Consider the following 22,705-nt stretch of genomic DNA (forward strand, 5'->3'; position numbering starts at 1 on the left):
AGATTTTTGAATATTTAGACATTCCTCCTTTCATTGAAACTCACATATTAAAGCAATAACACTTTTTAGAGCTTATATTTGTATCTTATACATTTGTCATCTTTACATGTCCTGTATTTGTCATGCAGATGACAAATGTTAATGTCATTGTAACATTATTGTTAATGCTCAGATTATTGGTGTTAGAGGATTAATGAGGGTTTTATCTGTGGTACTGATAGATGTACTTTATTTCATATTGCAAATATGGAAAAATTGATTTGTCTACATGACAGTATACATCTTCTCTAAGGTCATGTGATCTGTTTTTGGCTAAATGTGTTCACTTCAGTTAAAGATTGTCTTTACATCATCTACAAGATAATAATGATTAATTATGAATTGTTAATCAATCATCTTTTCACTGGTGAATGTAAAACATGATATTTTGGTGAACTTCATTTTGTCTAGAGCAGCTGCAACATTTTCTAGTGTCATTTTTTGGTCTTATTTGTTCTAATAGTGTTATATTTACCTTAAATTGATAAATAAAATTCTTCTGAAATCCTGCTTAAGAAGTGTTCCTGTTACATCATACCTGTGTTTACCTCAAATGTTCAGATGTGTAGGCTTAAAGGTTTTGTCCCAAGTTTTGGGAAACACTCTTGTGAAGCTTGTTCCTGATACCTGGAAAGCATGAGCTTACTTTTTAAAATTCTCAGTTGTCAACATGTGTGAGGATAAAAGGAAAAGTTTACACTACTACAAAACACACACACACACATACCACAAATTTTCATTTGTTAATGAAGGAATACACTGAACCTTGTGACTCTGAGTGTGTATTTCCCTATTTTACCACTAGAAAGCAACATAACTCTGAAATGTCTCAGCTGTGAGGTCACCACAGAGAAACAGCTGCTAGAGCATTTCCACCATCACCACTTCCTCCCCCACAGTCGGGTTATAAAACACTTTAAACTGCCTCATTGAATAAATTGTGTTATATGACTTTAAACAAATGCTCATGTTACTACATGTTATTAAATTTCATGTAAATAACAAAACAAAAAAACACATTTCCTGCATTTTCCTGTTGAATCTGATCAGCCAGTCAGATATTGAATTTACTCCTCCTGGTAACACGTGATGCACAGCTATTTATAATTTCTATTGGTCATTTCATTTGACTGTTGACACTGTTAACAGTCTTTCTTTCATCACAGTGTTTTTTAATGTCTGTATCAAATCAAGATGAAGGATTTAATGTTGTTGCTTCTCTTTTGCCATGTTGCATCTCCAGGTAACTGAATAATCTTTTTAAACAGTTGTTTAACTTCTATTTCAGCATTTATGTGCATCATATTCATAAACTGCACATTTACTGCAGAGATCAACATACCTCAGATTTAAACATGTCTATTCACTGCCAATTCATTTTTAACACTGTTTTTATTGTGTTTTTAACATATGAAACTTGTGAGAGGTCTTCCCATTCTCTTGAATGAGAAAGTGTGTCCAAACTTCTGACTAGTACTGTATTCTCTTCTTTTACTTCTCTCTCATATCTATTACATAAACTACTGAGATGTCCAATGAAATACAGCTATTAATGAGATTAATTCAGGTCTGAAACGTGTGAGATTAATCTATGAATCTAACCAATAATGCCGTTCAGGTGTCTCTGACACTGAATATATTCGGGATTTTGCAGAAATAACAAAATAATAAATAATAAGTTTCTGTACAGTACTGATGTTCTGTATGTTGTTAACATCTGGCTGTGTGTCGGATTATTTCCTTTGACTTTATTGAACAGTGTCATTCATTGAAATTAATTTAAATATAAAAGACAAAACTGTAACAAATGGTTTTCAAATGTTTACTCATGCTGTAAATTCAGATTATAGATTCTGTACTGCAGTATAATATAATCTAGGCCTATTATGATATAATATGTTATAATAATATAATATTGACAGAACAAGAATTAAGTTGAAACCTCAAAGCAAATTCCTCAAGTATTACTTTAATAAAGGAGTTTTTACATTCTGCATCTGGATTTGTTTTAAATACACAGTGAATGACACCAATGAATTTAATGTTTCATAAGAAGACTTTTGTGACTGTAACTGTGATTTCAAAGTAATATTCTCATTACATGTACACCTTCTAATGGCCAGTGCTGTACTGTAGATTACAAGAGTGGTGCAAGACAGGAATGCAACATTAATTTATAACATAATAATGTTAAAATATTAAAAAATGTGCCAACAAAAAATGACCTATTAACATATCCAGCATTCATTTATGTTTTGAGTCGTGTTTTTGGCTGCCTGGCCATTTATGTATTTGTAATTAAATGTAATTATCACAAGTATGAATAAATGTATGTTTATGAAAACTGGATTTCAAAACAATTCAAACCTCTTTCTTTTACAGTGAAACACTCGCTGAAGTTTTTCTTCACAACATCCTCTGGTGCCAAAAAATTCCCAGATTTTGTGGTTGTTGTGTTGATGATGAAGTTCCAACAGGTTACTATGACAGCATCAGTAAGATACCAGAAGCCAAACAGGACTGGTCACAAAAAATGTTAGAAGATGATCCACAACACTTGGAGTGGTACACTCAGAAGTGTTTGTCAACCCAATATTCCTACAAAGCTCACATTGACATTTTGAAGCAGCAACTGAACCAAACTGAAGGTAAGTAAAATACTGTAAAAATGTAAAGTTGTGTTTTTTGTCAAATAGCAAACAGATATAGTTCTATTATAAACATGTTTACATGTTCAAACACATACACAGTTTACTAAATGTGCATATATTCTTCATTCACATCCCTCCCTCTATTAACAGTCATCTAATGTGAGGGACTCTTTCAAAATGGGTGGTAAATATTAGTATTATATATAGCTTCCCTGGTAGTTATGTGCTGGATTCACTGAAAAACTAAGCAAATTGGGTTTCAAACTCGCCCTTGTTCTTTGTGTGTGTGTGAGGCCCTTTTTGTCATGTATGGTTTGATCTGAATGTTTAATTCAATTAATTAATTGCAAGTCAGGTAAGTTTTGGTTGGAAAGTTTGACGCCTTGATGTCACTTTGTGTATTTCTGTGTGTTGGCCTTCCAATGAAGAAGCTACCCTTCCACATGTTCCTCGATGTCTAAAATGCAGGCTCACATAGGCTCCAGCCACCTGTAACCCTCTGTGGGATCTCACTCTGCTCTCTCTCTCTCTCTGTCTCTCAGGTGTCCACATCTTCCAGAGGATGGATGGCTGTGAGTGGGATGATGAGACTGGAGAGGTTAATGGTTTTATTCAGTTTGGTTATGATGGAGAAGACTTCTTAGCATTTGACCTGAAGACACTGACATGGATCGCTCCAAAACCACAAGCTATCATCACCAAACACAAGCGAGACAGAGATAGACCTCACAATGAAAGGTGGAATTACTACCTCACACAGGGTTGCCCTGAGTTATTGAAGACATATTTAGACTATGGGAAGAGCTCTCTGCTGAGAACAGGTAGATCACATGACCTGATGAAGCTTCATGGACACAATGCCTTTAAAATGCCTCTTCTGTTTCTAACCTCCCTCCCACACCCCTCACCACTTGTCTCTCCAGAACTTCCCTCAGTGTCTCTCCTACAGAAGACTCCCTCCTCTCCAGTCAGCTGCCACGCTACAGGTTTCTACCCTCAGAGGGCCATGATTTTCTGGAGGAAAGATGGAGAGGAGCTTCATGAGGACGTGGAACACGGAGAGATCCTCCCCAACCATGATGGATCCTTCCAGATGAGTGTTGACCTGAACCTTTCATCAGTCACACCTGAAGACTGGAGAAGGTACGAATGTGTATTTAAGCTCTACAGTGTGAAGGACGACATCGTCAACAAACTGGACAAAGCAGTGATCAGAACCAACTGGGGTAAGACTGGAATACTGAATTTGCAATTGTTATTCCTAAAAACATCTCTTGCCCAATAAAATATATACATGTCATGTATATACTGTAAATGCTCTGATGGTGGTAACTCTGGTGTCTGATTACACAATTTGAATGAATTTAAAACAAGTTCATCAGTCCTGAGCATTCCTGAGCGGAGGGTTAATTAAGTCCAGGGTTAACAAACAAAACTGCTGTTCTGCTCACTGAAATAAATGTAGTTTCTTCCTTGGTACATTATGCACATGACCTTCTTAAATTTCCTAAGTCGATGCAATAAAATGCATTTCAGTGGTCCAGACAAAGGGCTCTGTTTTGGTGCCAGCACATAGTTAGGAGCGTATCTGCACTGGCGAACTGGCATTTACCTGAAGTTATATCCTCACCTGCATCAGTCTGGTTTCTGGGTGACTTGCCTCACGGGGGGAAAGGCACAGTTGAAAATGTGCTGTTGCCAATCTAGCAGCACACTGCAATCTAGGTGCCAAGAATGGGTGAGTTTTGCAAGGGCTCACCCAAATAAATCTCACTTAAATAACAAACACCCTTATTCCTGCTTTGTATTTAAAACAAACCAATCTAATCAATTTAAACTTTAAAAATAATTTCAGAAAAAATAAATACAACATGCAAAACCAGGGTGTTCATCCCTCCCTCAGAGTTCCAGAGACATGTAGAATCAAAGCTAGGTGAAAATACCAAAAGTACATTGGCATGCACTTGACGCTCTGTGAATGTTTTGTTTTGGTTCCAGTTTCTCTCTCAGAGTTCCCTGCTGGTCCTGTTATTGGAGGTGTTGTAGGACTGCTGCTGCTCCTGGCAGTCTGCATCACTGGAGTCTTCATCTGGAGGAGGAAAAATAATGGTGAGAGACAAACATACTTTTACTCATCATCAAGCCATTTTTGCTACAAATAACAGTGTAACCTGGCTGATGTTCAGTAACTTGAAAAGCTGTTTTAGCATATTTCAGCACCAAATTCAAATTAACATTTCAGGAAAATATTTATTCTGAATGAATAAAACAAATGTAAAAACAGTTTGACGTGGCCGATGTTCAGTAATGTGACATCCAACTGAAGAGTTACTCTCCTACCTTTTACAATAAAAGCAGAAATCAGTGAAACTAATACAGTGTTTTTATAAAACATGTATTAGTGTTTTCTACATTTGCTTTCAAAATTCTGACATTTTAAATTTTGAAATATTGTAATCTCTCATCTGTATTTCAGACTCATCATCCTCTGATCCATCTTCAGTCAAAGATGCAGCTCTTAACTGATCACAGTGAGTATTTCATCATGTCATCAACACTGTGCAGATACTGTTTGAAGGATCTCTCTGCTCCTTCTCCTGAAACTAGCTACAGTATACTGATATAATACTCTCATAAATACATTGAAAGTCTATCTTTGTTAAACAACTGTTTGTCTGATTTGGCAGAAATTCTCAGTCAAGAGATCCAGTATATTACAGGAAACAGCTGACACTGAGGTTTTAATGTAATAGTGATTAAACCTTTTACATTCTGGGCCAAACTCAAACATGTTGCACACAATATGAAATCAAATACCGTTAAATGACCACTCATAATTTCAGGTCCCTTTCTATTTGTTACTCTGTGTTTGGAGCTTTCCAGTAAAGATTTAGAGGAGAAGTGTGAACTCAAATAAAGATGCTGTGGCTTCAATATTTTATTCTATTTTGCACCATAAATGTTCATTAACAAAACTTGTTTTAATGAATATTGAGATGTGACATCACAGGACCCGTCAAAAAGTCACGGGATACATCAAACTAAAGTGTGAATTCATAGATCAGATTTATGAGTTTCAGGTCATCAGTGGATGCAGTGAAGAATGATATCTGTGAAGATTGTCTGAGAGCTAATAGAAGCATTGATGTTGATGTAAATCCTCCACTGCAGGACTAACAACATCTGGAGAGAACTGATGCTGCTGTCCAGCTGTTTCCTCAAACCTTTGGTGGAGATGAATCACTGCAGCAGCTACCAGACACCAAAGAGCCACAACGTTACTCCAGTGGGGCATCTTTTGTCTTCAGATATCAATTTCATGTCAGTTAGTCATGTGATGTACTGTCTTTGATGATGATTAGCATTAAGTCAACTTATAGGAGACATGATGATACTCAGCACTTTAACCTCTGCTCTTAACATGAGTCAAACTTAAAACTTTAAATGTTCAACTACTCATGCTTTCACTAACAATTAGTTTGACAGTTGCATTTGAGAAACACTAATGGAGATTCTGCACTAGACCATGATTGAAAAAAACATTTTTAATGTTTTTGTTTCTCTGTTTGTTTCATTGTTATTGCTCACATAGTTTGAACACTGCATACCAACTTCTCCCACTTTAACCAAAGTATAAATATCTGTGAGTTATGTTTTAGTCTTCCAACACACATTGCTCCTCCACTCCAAGTAACAGCTGTAACTCTTTTTAAACATAAATTTGTAAATGTTTCCACAATTTTACACAACATAAATACATTTCTGAATATTTAGATACTAGATATTTAGATGATATTTAGATACTACCTTTCATTTGAACTCACATATTTAAGCAATAACACTTCTTAGAGCTTATATTTGTATCTTATAAATTTGCCATATTCAAATGTCCTGTATTAGACATACGGATGATAAATGTTAATTTGATTGTGAGGTATTTGTTAATTCTCGGCTTATTGGTGTTAGAAGATTAATGAGGGTTTTACCTGCAGTACTGATGGATGTGTTTCATTTCATATCGCAAAAATGGAAGAATTGATTTGTCTACATGGCAGTATACATCTTCTCTAAGGTTATATGATCTGTTTTTGGCTAAATGTGTTCACTTCAGTTAAAGTTTGTCTCCACATCATCTACAGGTTGATAATTAATTATGAATTGTTGATAGATCATCTTTTCACTGGTGATTTGTAAAACATGATTTTTTGGAGGTCACAGCTCTCATATGTGTCACATACAGTAGGTGCAGAAAGGATATCCTGTCTGTACATAAGGTCAAATATTTTTTTATTTATCTTTGTTCATTTGGTGAACTTCATTTTGTCCAGAGGGGCTACTACATTTTTTACTGTCATTTTTGTTCTCATTTGTTCTAATAGTATTTCTATTTACCTTCAATTAATAAATAAAATTCTCCTGAAAACCTGCTTAAGAGGTCTCCCTGTTACGTCATACCTGCATATACCTCAAATATTCAGATGTGTAGGCTTAAAGTGAGGCTCATCCCTGGCACCTGGAAAGCATGAATTTACTTTTTTTATCAGTTGTCAAAATATGTGAGGATAAAAGAAAAAGTTTACACTGCTATTACAAAAAAAACCCAAAACAAAACAAAGGCATGTACCACAAATTTTGATTTGTTCATGAAGGCTTACATTGAGTCTGAGGTTTAGAGTGTGTCTTTCCCTATATCACCACTAGAGAGCAACATAACTCTAAAATGTGTCAGCCGTGAGGTCACCACAGAGAAACAGCTGCCAGAGCATTTCCACACCTCCAACATTACAAAGGGTTTCCTGACCCAGTACAGTTAAAGTGAAAATTAAAATTAAACTGTTGGTCTAAATAACTTTTACACAGTGTTACTGAAGATTTGAGCACTTGCAAATTATCATCAGACGCATTTTTAAAAAATCTTTATTTTCAATACAACAACAGATCAACAGTAGGAGACAGTTATAAATTTATGGGCAGGCTAACAGATAGATTTATATTGTATTATTTCTCTAATATCAGTGTCATTCATGTAATTCAGAAACTTTTAATGCATTTTTTTGCATCTATCAGAGGAAACAAACATCTCAGACAGTCTCGGACTTCACCACTTCCTTTTCAAGTCCCCACAGTCAGGTTAATGATATAAAGTGTAACTCATCACCTATTTGATGTCAAATGGAAATGGGAAATCATTCATATTACAGAATGTGAAACACACATCAAATGTGCAAATGGATTTACTTAAAATATTACATAAATTTGAACCTTAAAGACATTCACCACAAAAATGTAAAAATTACCTAATGTGAGATGGAGAACATGTCTTGACCAGACAAACTACTCCAAACACAGACAAACTGAAGGCTTTTCAATGGAGAAATAGAGGTGTCAAAACTTCCTCTGTCATGGCGAAATATCAAATCTCAACGGTGTGAGGATGAGAATTTTCTGCAGGGTGAGACATTTCTGTCTTGCTCACCCTTGTGTCATCAAAATTACGCAAGTTTTGGGCCCATTCACTTTAATTTCAATAAATAAATTGAAAACTTTTGATGAGTTTCTGTATAAAAGAAATTAACTTCCTAATTTTCATCAAGTCTATTTTTAGAAAAGTAAAGACTTTTAACCCACATAACCTGGTCAAAGTTTGATTGAAATGTGTACTGTCAGGTGTGTAGAGACAATAAGTAACTGCAGCTGGACACAGAAAAATACTCATATATTTGAAGGGAGAGTGTGAGCGAACCGCTAGGGCCTTAATAAAGGAAAAACTGCAGTACAGAGCTACAAAATTTAGTTATGATTTTATTTTTCTACTGCACTTAATCACTTAACAGTCACCCACAATTATTGTAAAATAAAATAAATGATAATAACCCCAAAGTTCATACAAAGTTTGTATATAATGTACTGTAAGTATATAGACCTTGCTGCTACATTCAACTGTCACACCCATCCCCCACCTTTCTCCCTCCTTCTCCCTGTCAGATTGAGAGCAGGATTTCAGAGCAGTCTTCTAGTGGAAATATCTTCATAAATCCCGTGACTTTGGCCAAATCTCACATTAAAACTCACAGTGTAGTAGGAATTTTCGTCGTGAATCCATTGATACAGGTTTGAAAGTGGTCTGACTTATAGTTTAGACCTCAGACGCCTCAGTTTGGCACAAAGTCCATGCCCAGAGATTACCTCCCCATCGGTTTACATTGTAAGGTGCACTGTGGCACTTCAATTTTCGGGGCTTATAATATCTAAACCGTTCGAGTTATTACAAAGTTTTTAATAGCTTTTGCTCAGCACAGTGTGATAAGTCATGTATTAAAGTTTGAAGCCGATACCATTAACGCCCTAGGAGGAGATAGCGTTTAGTCAAGGTCCAAAATTGGCACAAAGTCATACTTTCATGGGTGTATTGCGGACTTCCTGTTGGATTTAGGTCAGGGGTGTCAGGATATGATTTGTAGATCTTGTTGAGACAAATAATTGAGTTTCGGTTCGATCTCTCTACGACATTCCTACAGGCCGTGGCGGCCATTTTAGATACATAGGTGGCACTATAGAGCATATTTTGGCACTTATGGGGGATAATTTTTACATTTTATCAAATCTTTCTCCAGACCTGATTTGCGTGCCAAATTTGGTGAGTTTTTGAACATGTTTAGGGGGTCAAATTAATGGTTGAAGTGGCGGAATAATAAAGAAGAAAGAAAGGGCTCAGGCCCTAATTAAAGCTGCAAGCAGTGTTGGTTGGGACCTTGCACTCTGGCCCGTCAGGATCAGATCATTTTGCTTTTTAAAAATGAGGGATATTTCTTACAAGTGTGGTGTGCTTTTATTTTGAAAGTTTGATTGAAATGTGTACTGTCAGGTGTAAAGAGACAATAAAGAACTGCAGCTGGACACAAAAAAATACTCATATATTTGAATAGAGAGTGTGAACTAACCTACTCGTTTTTGAACATTTACTCGAGACTTTGACCTACAAATCTTGAATTTACATGTGTTTTCTATCTTTTACTGTTTTTGAGATATTAGTGTGTGAGTTGTAAAGTCTTTTTTTGCTCCTCCTGTGATTTTATAATGAGTGTGTATTGCAGAATGTTTCACAGCACTGAGGGAGTGACTTCACCGGCAGCAGTTGGAGAGCAGGATTTTAGAGTACGCTTTTTCTGAAATATCTTTATAAATCCCATGACTTTGGCCAAATCTTACATTTAAAAATCATATTTTTGTAGGAAATTTTGTTGCAAATCCATTGATACAGGTTTGAAAGTGGTTAGACTTATAGTTTAGACATCAGAAGTCTTTGTTTGACACAAAGTCTGTGCCCATAGATTGCCTCTTCATTACTTTACATTGTAAGGGTGATGTGGCACTGCAACTTTCAGGGCTTATAAAATCCAAACCGTTCGAGTTATTACAAAGTTTTGAACGGTTTTTTTCAGCACAGTATCATAAGTCACCTATTAAAGTTTGAAGCCGATACCATTAATGCCCTGGGAGGAGATAGCGTTTGTTTGAGGGCCAAAATTTGGGCAAAGTCTTATTTTGAAAGGCTAATTGCGGACTTCCTGTTGGATTTAGGTCAGGGGTGTCTGCATATGATTTGTAGGTCTTGATGAGATGAATAATTGAGTTTTGATTTGATCTCTCTACGACATTCCTACGGGCCATGGCGGCCATTTTAGTTACATAGGTGGCGCTAGTGAGCACATTTTGGCACTTTAGGGGTTAATTTTTACATTTTATCAAATCTTTCACCAGACCTAATGTGCGTGCCAAATTTGGTGAGTTTTTGAGCATGTTTAAGGGGTCAAATTTAGGATTTAAGTGGCGTAATAATAAAGAAAGAAGCAAACAAACACACGAAAAACAATAGGGTCCTCGCCTCACCTCGACTATTTTACAGTAGCCCTCTGCCTTTTGGGTCCCTAATTATTCATGGTCAGTAGTCTAGAGCAGTAGTTCCCAACCTTTTTGGCTTTTGACCCCCAAAAAGCAGTGTGTTGTTGCTATGTTTTCAAAAAAGAATTATTTGTCAGCACAATGATTTCCCTCCTAAATGGATTCATATAAATTCATTTAAATGAGACACAAAGAGGTACAACAACTCATAAAAAAGCAAAGATTATAGAAAAGTAAAAAAAAAAATTGCGTGTCAGAACTTTGTTTTTTCTTCTTTCCTCTCCCATTAATCATCTCACGACCCCTCAGATTTATCTTGTGACCCTTTTGAGGCACCTGACCCCTAGGTTGGGAACCACTGGGCTAGAGGGTAGAGCCCTGAAAGTACAGCATTAATGGTAAGCACTAAGCACTATTATGTAATATTATTTCACATTATCTAACATTAACTGAATGTAGAAGATTCTGAACTTCGTTCATTAAAACTCTGGAGGAAGGATGACACCTGAACGCCCTTTCTAATTGCGTATTTTAATTACTCTGTAATGTAAACTTATGCTATTTCTGCTCATTTTGGCATATTAGCAACCCAGAGAGATCTGTAGATGATCTATCAAACAGAAATCTAATCTATGGGGAAGAAGGAGAGAGTAAATTAAAAACAGATGCATGTTTAGCAGGTTGCTTGTTACCAAGGAAAGAGATGTAACTGAGATGAAAACAAAAATAAAAAGGCCATGAAGTACAGTGAACAAAAGCTTTTGTTTGTTTTTGTGGATTCACAACATGTAAAATATAACAACACAAATACACAAAACAATACTAATGCAGTAGGTATGTGCAGAGGGCCCAGTATTTGTATTTGTATCTGTATTTGTCGAGGCAGTAAAATTATTTGTATTTGTATTTGTATTACAAATACAAATACAAATACAAATAATTTTACCTAAAAAATAAAATTGGAAAGAGTCTTAAAAATCCTGTTTTTGTTTTTATTTTGTTTTTAATTTCAGAAAATTAAAGTATTACAATTAGTGTTCATGAATAAACTACCTTACAAAGGCGGTCCCCACACCAGGTCTCGAACTGGAGTCTCCCAGATCATAGACAACTGTTCTGACTACTGAGCTAAAACTTTACTCACCGCCTAATTTCAGACAGACCTCTACCTATTTATACACCCATAACACAGAGACAGCATTTCATGTAAGAAGTAAAAAAGAACTTCAAAGGCGATTATTGCTTTGCACTTTTCATTTATTTCCTATTTTTTACAGCCTAAGTTTGTGGAAAGGAGACAGGGAACAGCAGGTTATGGAGAGTCCTTTGAGAGCACTACATGTGTGTCAGTAGCTCAGCTTTATCTCTGGGGAACAACCTCAACTACAGGAGTGATGTCCAAATTGGGAAATGTGCACCATGTAGCAGGTGGATGTGACTCCCTTTGTTGAAACCTACTGACAGACGTAACAGCAGAGCAGAGGAGAGAGACTGACATAGTGATGTGACCAACCTGCACACTGATATTTGATATGTTTTTTTTTTTCTTCCCAAATACAAATAATTTTTAAAATAGCCTATTTGTATGAAACAAATATTCATTAAAAAAAAACCCCACTATTTGTGCTTTGCAGAATAATGTATTTGTATTCGGGCACACCCTTATAATGCAGTAGATTGAGGCCTCTCAACAGAAATTTGTGTTCAGGTTGAAAATCTAAATGGATCTTAAGTCATTGTTTGTGCATCTATGTCACATCCTGATCACTATATATTGACCCTGTGTACTGTATTGCATGTACTGTATTACACTAACAAATTTCCCTGCAAAATTAAAAATAAATATTGTAATGATCTACCTGCAGCTGTAGTCGCCAGCATTTTTACTGTTTTGTGTCACTGCTGTAATTTACTTTAACAGTTAATTGCTGTAAAAAATATTACAGTATTCTGCAGCAGAACGTGAGGTTTACAGTTTGATACTGTAGCTAGACCTGCAGTAATATACTGTATTTTTACAGTGTTTCTAGTGTAATCTACATGAACAGTTTCTTACTGTAAATGTTACAGTAAACAACTGAAAAGTTTTCTTCTTATTCATATTAATAAAAACAACTATAAATTGCAGACATATACTGTAAATAACAATGTGTCTTCAGTCTTAATGGTCCAGTAATGAGATCAGCTCAGTTTTACATTTAAAAATGCACAACCCTTGAAATTTAGTACAGAAGAGGATAAGGCAAGTGACAGCTTTATGGAACTGAACATTTATTCAGAAGCTTTAACATATGCCAAGTATATTCAAGTATGTTTGAAAAAATTATTTTTATGGTTCATGCCCCTCCAAAGGGGGTCAATGTAAATCTGTTAACTATAATATCCTGAGCTGCCAGCAAAACTTGGTGATGAGTCTAAACAGCAACTGCTTTGCAAACTACTGTTTAACAAATATAAAAGCACAAATAAACAGATTGCAGGATAACACAGTTTGTAATGTGTTCAAATGTCCTGTGTTATAATTGGCAGAAGGTCGACATCCAGGCTTCCAGGCTCACTGAGTGAGAAAGAAAAAAGAATGAAATCAAGCACAGAGTGAGAGAAAGAGAAGTGAAACAATTGCATGGCAGAGAGAAATATTTTACACAAGATGGAAACCTAACTTCCCTTTATGAAGTGACATCAAGTTCTTCAGAAGAGTGATGACAAGGATTCACTGTGAGCTTGTTTGTCCTCTTAGGAATTACTTTCCCCGGCTGGCATCTGTTCCCCTCTCAGGGTTAATCACATTGAACAACATATAACAAATCACCTATTATGTCCCAGGTTTTAGTACACCTTGGCAACAAACTACAGTATATTTGCAGCAACCTAGCTACAGCTTAGAAACACACTTCAGTTGAGCTAAGATAACCGATACAACCATACTGTAACAAATTTTCCTGTAAAATTACAATAAAGTACTGGCAGCTGTAGTTGCCAGCATTTTACTGTTTTTTTACAGTGTCACTACCATAATTTACTTAAACAGTTAATTGCTGTAAAAATTATTACAGTATTCTGCAGTAGAATGTGAGGTTTATAGTTTGATACTTTAGCTAGATCTGCAGGAATATACTGTATTTTTACAGAGTTGTTAGAGTAATCTACATGAACAGTTTCTTATTGTAAATGTAAACAACTGAAAAGTTTTCTTCTTATTCATATTAATAAAAACAGCTATAAATTTGCAGACATATACTGTAAATAACAATGTGTCTTCAATCTTAATTGTCTAGTAATGAGATCAGCTCAGTTTTACATTTAAAAATGCGTAACCCATGAAATTTAGCACAGAAGAGGATGAGACAAGAAGCAGCTCTATGGAACTGAACATTTATTCAGAAGCTTTCAAATATGTCAAGTATATTTAAGTATGTTTTAAAAAAATAATTCTTATGGTTCATGCCCTTCCAAAGGGGGTCAATGTAAATCTGTTAATTATAATATCCTGAGCTGCCAGCAAAACTTAGTCATGAGTCTAAACAGTCGCTGCTTAGCAAACTACTGTTTAAAAAATATAAAAGCACAAATAAACAGATTGCAGGATAACACAGTTTGTAATGCATTCAAATGTCCTGTGTTATAATTGGCAGAAGGTAGACATCCAGGCTACCAGGTTCACAGCTCACTGAGTGAGAAAGAAAGAAGAATGAAATCAAGCACAGAGTGTGTGAGAGAGAAGAGAACAATTGAATGTCAGAAAGAAACATTTTACACAAGAAGGAAACCTAACTTCTCTTTATGAAGTGACATCAAGTGCTTCAGAAGAGTGGTGACAAGGATTCACTGTGAGCTTGCTTCTTAGAAATTACTTTCCCCAGCTTGGCAACAAACTATAGTATATTTGCAGCAACCTAACTACAGCTTAGAAACACACTTGGGTTGAGCTAAGACAACCAATATGACCACTGTCTTTTGGGGCTCAGCTGCAAACAGCTGCAACTGCAGCAAGCAGCAGTGAAAATAATGTTTAAATACTAGTAATTCAAACTTCCAACTGAAGAGCACTACCTGAACCAGTCCCACAGATTGTAAAGATAATATTAAAAATAAGAATTTTGGCAAACTGCACCTGGACACATTATTAGCTCCTCAGGTGAGGAATTGCATCATGTCTGATGTCTCAGATTCTTTGTGTTATGACACGGTGTGTTTTGGACTTTAGCAGCAGACAAGCACAGACAAAGAGCTTTATTGGAAGCAGGCAGGAAAAGGTAACAGAGATTCAAATTATAAAGTTCACACAGGAGCAGAAAATGTTTAAATTCCCTTTTAGTTTGAATTCTTAAACCCTTGTTAACACATGAGGAGTCATTCACTAGATTTTGTATATGATTCCTTCTTAAACTGCCTCATTGTATGAATTGTGCTATACTGTATATTTTAGATACACTTGTGTGTCTTGCTTAATCTGCTGGTGAATTTTCTTTGAGCTGTTGTTACAGTTTCTTAATTGTATCACTGTAATTAATGTTTGCTGATTTTAGGATCAATTTTATTCTCAACATTAAACAGCTGCTCATGTTACTACAGTCAGATATTGAATTGACTCCTCCTGGTAACACATGATGCACAGCTCTTTATAATTTCTATTGGTTACTCCATTTGACTGTACACACTCTTGACAGTCTTTCCTCCATCCTCAACTGTTTTTCTAACATCTGTATCAAAGCAAGATGAAGGATTTCGTGTTGTTGCTTCTCTTTTACCATGTTGTATCTCCAGGTAACGGAATAATCTTTTTTAAACAGTTGTGTAACTTCTATTTCAACATTCATATTTCTGTATCTATTTCTAATAACATAACATTTACTGCACAGCTTAACATACCTCAGATTTTAACATGTCTATTCACTGCCAGTCCTTATTGGTTTTTATTGTCCTGTGCAACAGTGCTGTAATCAATAGATATTGCAATACTGTAGCAACAAGAGCTACATAAATAAACAATTATTATTATTATTATTATTATGACTTCTAACACACAGTCTACTGCCAGAAACTGCATTTACTGACAAATAATTGTAAATAAAAGAATTGCAAGCTTTAACAATTACATTGCCAGTCACTTGGAGTAATCTGCAACGCCACATAAAGATCAAAATACTTCAGAACCATCCACAAAATCCTTCCCATACCTGCTCTACCTAATCCTGATTCTGTTTGTTTTTCTGTTGTGTTTGTATGTGTCTTTCAAACAGAACATTGCTGTGAAAGAGCATTTATGCTAACTCAACCCACTCTAATTATGTATCTATTAATGTATAAATAGAGGTTTAAAAAATAAATACAATAATCTTCATTATTCTTTGGACTGAACAGAAATTTAAAGTCTGTTGTGCTCATAGAATCATATATGAAAAATATTCATGAAAAATTGTTATTTAAAACTTTGTTTGTCCTACAGTGAAACACTCCGTGACATATTTGCTGACTGAATCACCTGGACTCCAAACCTTCCCAGAGTTTGTGGCTGTTGCTGTGGTTGATGAAGTTCAGGCGGGTTGCTGTGACAGCAACAGCAAGAGAGCAGAACCCAAACAGGACTGGGCAAAAAAATTAATCAAAGATCATCCTCAGCAGTTGGAGTTTTACACTCAGATCTGTGTGTCTCTCTATGTAACTCTAAAAACTGACCTTGTCACTTTGGAGCAGTACTTAAACCAAACTGGAGGTATATTTCTTTCTTTCTTTTTTTTTTTTACTTCTTAATGTTTTTTGTGTGTTTAATTAATGTTTCTTTATTGTTTTGTGCAGCTTGGTGAACAACAGTTCACTTGAATACACTAGTAGAATACATGTTAAGCAACTCTATACATCATAATGACAATATAGATAATTTCTCTCACCCCATCTGCAAAACCATCCCCACCACCCCAACTGAAGGGCAAGAAATACTATATTATACTATTAATATTATATGCATTTGACATATACAACATAACATAATATACAGACATCTAGAGGGGTATCTACACCCAAATCTATCTATAAATAAATGCACAGACATTCAAAGTTACTTTTTGCATGTGCACATACACACCAGAAAACTCATATACAAGCTCAAGTCCACAACATCTATTGAAGCATGTGTGCTTTCCTACTAGAAGGTCTTGGAATGAGGTAACAACACTGATGTTTGTCTAAAAGTATGAAGTATCAGAACATAAGTGTATCTACATAAACACACACACACACACACACACACACACACACACACACACACACACACAAACACTCAAAGAGACCTCTCTCAAACACCCTCAGTGTTTTATTTACACACTGTTAACTGTTTGACTAAGTACTGCCGGTTAAGGCAGATGGCTTCCCACCTAGCGTCCAGTTCTGCTTAAGGATTCTTCCCGTTAAAGGAGAGTTTTTCCTTGCCGCTGTTGCCAAGTGTTTGCTCATGGGGGAATTGTTGGGTCTTTGTAAATTAAAGAGTACTTGACCTGCTCTATGGGAAAAGTGCCCTGAGATGACTTTTGTTGTGATTTGGCGCTATATAAATAAAATTGAATTGACCACAAACACCACCTTCAACAGTGTAGATAAACTGTGTTGGTCTCAGTGGAGGCAGTGTGTTTCTGTGGTAAAGACAGGAAATGGACTCTGTTTCCCAGCAGTCTCTGCCTCTCTGTCTCCCTCTGAGTTGTCCACACTGTCCAGATGATGATTGGCTGTGAGTGTTTTCCATCCAGCCAATAACAGCAGAAGGTGTAGATCTTCTGTTTTGGTGTGTGTGGATCAGTGTGTCTCTATGGTGAAGATGTGATATCAACTGATGATAGCTGACTGTGTTGAGATCTCACTCTGGTTTACTGCAGTCTGTGTCTCTGTCTCTCTCTCAGATGTCCACATTTTACAGGTTATGGCTGGCTGTGAATGGGATGATGAGACTAAAGAGGTTATTGGTTTCACTCAGATTGGTTATGATGGAGAAGACTTCTTATCATTTGACCTCAAGACACTGACATGGATCGCTTCAAAACCACAAGCTGTCATCATCCAGCACAAGTGGGATCGTGAAAAAGCTCAATCAATCTTCATTAAGAACTTCCTCACCAATATTTGCCCTCAGTGGCTGAAAATGAGTCTGCACTATGGGAAGAGCTCTCTGCTGAGAACAGGTAGAATCACATGATCTGATGTGTTTTCATGGACACAATTATATTTATATGCTCGTCTGTTGATAATGTGCAGTAACATTGTAATCCAAATGAACCAACATGTAGAGAATTATTGCATATGATGAACTATAATGTGTCTGTGATGTTCAGTTTATGTCTTTCTCTCTACCATTATCTGTCTGTCTTTCTCTCTCTCTCACTCTCCAGACCTTCCCTCAGTGTTTCTCCTCCAGAAGACTCCCTCCTCTCCAGTCAGCTGCTTCGCTACTGGTTTCTACCCTCACAGAGCCGATATGTTCTGGAGGAAAGATGGAGAGGAGCTTCATGAGGAACGTGGAGAGATCCTCCCCAACCATGATGGATCCTTCCAGATGAGTGTTGACCTGAACGTTTCATCAGTATCACCTGATGACTGGAAGAAGTATGAATGTGTGTTTCAGCTCTCTGGTCTAAAGGACGACATCATTACCAAACTGGACAAAGCTGTGATCAGGACCAATTGGGGTGAGACTGGAATCAAATGTTACACATGTGAGAAAAAAAAGACAAATTTAGTTTACTTTAGTATTCCTTCAGTTCATGCTTGTTTTTGTCGCCTTTTTGGTGCTGGATTGGACAAATAGCCTAAACTGCCAGTTAGCGAGTCAGCTAGATACTTCTGATGATAAATTAATTACATAGACTCCTGTCTCACGACTGCAAACTGCCTTTTTTTAGCTTCCTCATTTTGGAAACTCCCGCTCTCTGTTCTCTCAAAAGTCAGTGCTGTCAATTGGTCAGTGGTTCAAATTTGTGTTTCAAGTTGAAGTTGAAGTCTGCAAACGTGATTTTAGTTTAGTTTTAGTTTTCTGTCCTTACTTCTGGTTCTAGTTTGTTGACAGTTTGTTTGTTAACTTGTTTGTAGTTGCTCTTATCCTAAAGCATAGTTTCTTTGTCTATTTAATTGTCAATTGTGTTTCTTTTTCTGTTTTATTAATATAATTATGACACATATAGTCTTAATAAATAGATGGATAGATGTACAACAGTTTTAACATGCTTCTAGTCATTTTTTCTTTGTTTTTTGCTTAACAGAGATACTTACAGATATGACCATCCCCATCATTGCAGTGGTTGCTCTTGCTGTCATCCTCATAGCTGCTGCTGGATTAATGTTTTACAAAAAGAAGAAAGGTGAGAGACCTAAACTGAAAGAGCTCTTATTAAATGTTTTGTGTGCTTAGATTGACTTTGAGTTGGTGCTTTTAACCAGATTATAAAGAAAAAACAATAGTTGATAGTCTGAAGCTATCAACAGAGAGACTAGTTTAATGATGATAGAGAAATGTAATAGGCAAAGGGTAGAAGAGCAAAACATAGTAGTAGCAAGTAACAATTTAAAGGAAAATTCTGGTATTTTCCAACCCGGGTCTTATTTTCATAATTGTGACCATTCTGACTATGGATCAAACTAAATTTACATACATGATTTAAAACACTTGTCTCTGAGTTTGATGGAAACTGGTGAGGATGCTGGATTTATGTCAAAGAAATGTTGCTTTATACTCAGTCTTTTAGCATGATATCATGTATGAAACCATCAATTGTAAATATAAATACCTTCTATCTCCAAAACCAAGTCAGTCTGAGATGGACTTTTCAACAAACTCATAAAATTAATTGGCTCGCCAGCTATAGCTGATAAAATGTGTTAGCAACTTATCATTTCAGCCTGCAAAGTCAATGATCACCAGTTAAAAATACTTTTTTCTACTTCTGTCTGAAATCAATCATCATTGTTACAAAATCTGCCACTGTCATCATTATAAACTGCCTATGTGCCATGCTAAAATTAAAAGCTTGACAGGCATAGCAACAATATCTAGTGATGTAATGTTGGCATCAACCTCTTTGCAGAAGTAAAAGACAGATAACGTTATTCTGCTGCTTTTTAGTCTGAAGCTCATGGGGTTGGATGCTGCAGGTTGCAAATGTCACATTCAAGTTCATGAGTCTGATTCTGACGGATGCAAATGTTTCACTTGGTTCTGGATGAGACGTCAGATGTTGGGCAAAAATAAAAGGCAGTTCAGTGCAGGATAAATGAACTAACAGTGTGTTTCTGACCTTTCAGCTACTAACAACATCACTGAGCTCTCTGAGCAACTGAATCCAGAAGCCTGAGCACAGTGAGAGACTTCATGTGGGACAAAGAAAAATGAAAGACTATTATTCACACTTCCAGTTAACCAAAGCTGCCCACTTGTGTACACAAAATACAAATTGTTTCCTAATTCAGTGTTAAACTTCTGTGTCATATTCTAGCTTTAACTTATCTTTAACTGATGATGATGATAGTACATTGAAAGCATAGTAGATAAATTAAGTCTGGTTACCAATATATTCCAAAATGTGATATTGTAGATCTAAATCAATCAATCAATCAATCAATCAAATGTGTGTTTTTGTGATTGTGTTTTATGCCTCATTATATCACGGAGACTGAAGTTTTCACATAGTATCTATGTCTGCCTGAATATATACATTTATATTTTACTAGTGCCCGTTCAAAACGTGCCTGTTCGGAACAGGCCAATTTCTCAATACCTAGAGAGAATTGTGCTCCTCCCCTAAACGCCTCTCATGCAGACTATTGGTAGACACTACAATTTGCTCCCTAAACATCTCACAAGCAGAATATCTGGACACTACAGTTTTGAGTTGAGCTGAAGTTGATCGGATGAACTGTAAAGCCCGATCAAAAGCTGCCTGAGACTTGAAGTGTGTGTTTAAATTCATGCTCTATGGTAGTTCTCATCACTACGGATGTAATCCCATCTCGAACCACAATGTGGGTTGCAATGGCAGAGTGGCGCTGTCCGTATTTCTACATGTTGAATCCATGTGCAGAAGAATGAGCAGAAGCAATGTTGTTTATGAGGTATTTTTACATATTTCTGAACGTACCTGAGACATCCAACACTAAGTCTTGAATGTACATGCCAAGTTTCATTCACAATTACGTTACACAGTTCAATGGTAGAGTTTAAGTCTTTTAAACGTTTATCAAGTCATTATCACTACACATGTAATCCCACCTCCGACTACAGTGTGGGTTGCAATGGCAGAGTGATGCTGTCCATATTTACTATTACTTTACTATTTCGTTGAGTTCACAGGCAGTTGAAGAAGCAAATCTTTGTAAAAACAACATTATTTATTAGGTATTTTTTATATATTTCTGAACGTGCCTGAGACATCAAGCACTAAGTCTTGCACGGTGGAACTGTTCTCGAGATATGTGAAGGACAAACTCACAAACATACATACATACATACATACATACATACAGACAGACAGATTCCTTGCTTTATATAGAGAGATATTTGTACTTTTATACGTTTATAATGTAAGCTTGTAATCCATATTTTGAAATGGGTTTAATAATTTTGATCATCTTATCTTTCCAAATTTTCTCAATACTGTCTGTTATTTTATTGTTTTTTTTATTGGCACAATGTCTCTGTTTGGTTTCTCAACATGCAAACATTGTTGATTACATAAATGATTGTCAAAATCTGATACACTGCTGTTTCACTCCTTTTGTGCTGTTTTTTTTTTTTTTTTCCTGCTTTTGCTTTTCAATAATAGAGGCCTTGCCTGGCAGATTCACATGTCAGAGTTCACCTTTGTTAAACTTTACCAGGCAGATGTGCTCGGTTGGTCAAATGAAACACTGTTGCACTGTGTTTGGAAATAAAAAAGTTATTATGTTATTATCCTAGTGTGTTTCATCACCGTTTTTAGTACCAGACTATCACTAACAAACAGTAGCATTGCTCTCACCTGCTGTCTACAGTCTACAGATATTTATTACCTGCATCAGGAACATGACATCACATACTTTTTCAGGGCTGAATGCAGGAAAATGAAACGGAAACCTGACTGACAGACACACTTTGCATGTTGCATTACTTCAAATGGGTTGGCAAAACAGTAAATGCTGTGATGAACTATTCCTATCTTCAGTTATAACAACACCTTAAATTATAAAAAAAGAGACCCAGTTGTTTCCTGACTCACTTTTCAATGTTAAGCTTTAAATAAATCTTAGCTAAAAGTTGATATCCTACTAAAAAGTAGCTTTTTCACTTTCAGAAACTGTTACATCAAGGGATGATTAAGCATTTACTTTGTGATAAAACTGACACTTCTATAAAATAATGAAGACATATGATTAAAAGAAATGATGGTACTTTAAAAGCATAGTAGATAAATGAAGTTCAAATCTTTCGAAATAATCAATATTTTAAAACTCAACAGAATATTTTCAGTATATTGTATTTTGTTATCTGGTCATTTTATTTGCTGAGGTGAAACTACAATTTCCACCACTCCAGTAAATTGGGGCTTTAAAAAATCCTTTCTGGTGTTCAAATCATTAAAAAGATACATTTGATGGCAATGTTCTGGTTACACTGCATAATTCATAGGTTTAAAAAATGGTTTAAAAGAGTGTAAAAGGTGTATATTTCTATGTATTTTGCTGGAATCACAACCAGCACTCAGCATATTAAAACTTTTGTTTGGTAGCCTAATATTTTTTATTTCATTTTAGAATCATTGTTATAAAGTAAAACCACTCAAAAATGTGTGGGACATCTTTCTGCAATGTAGCAGTAGCAGTAGCAGACAGAGGAAAAGTTTTAAAGGTAGATAGCAACAAGACAATTGGAGGTCTGACAAAGTCTGAGTGGGTAAAGTGGGAAATCAGCCAGATGATTGATGTGGAAGCATGAAAGTAAAAAAATAAATAAATGAAGCAAGCATGAATAAAGTGTAATAAAGCTTCAGGAGTCAAAGTTGGGAAAAAGTCAAATGATGTTTTTTGACCCATTTTCTAATCTTTTAACTGTCTGTTAGAGCCCTCTATAGGGGAAATAAAACAGCACAGAGCCTGTT

The 22,705-nt window shown here is 35.9% G+C and overlaps 1 pseudogene; it reads left to right on the forward strand.

The window, feature by feature from the left end:
* The first annotated feature begins 1,206 nt into the window (after positions 1-1,206).
* On the forward strand, positions 1,207-19,927 carry LOC121913480 (annotated as a pseudogene).
* Positions 19,928-22,705: the final 2,778 nt, after the last annotated feature.

This window comes from Thunnus maccoyii, chromosome 15 (genome assembly GCF_910596095.1).
Source record: "Thunnus maccoyii chromosome 15, fThuMac1.1, whole genome shotgun sequence".
NCBI lineage: Eukaryota > Metazoa > Chordata > Actinopteri > Scombriformes > Scombridae > Thunnus > Thunnus maccoyii.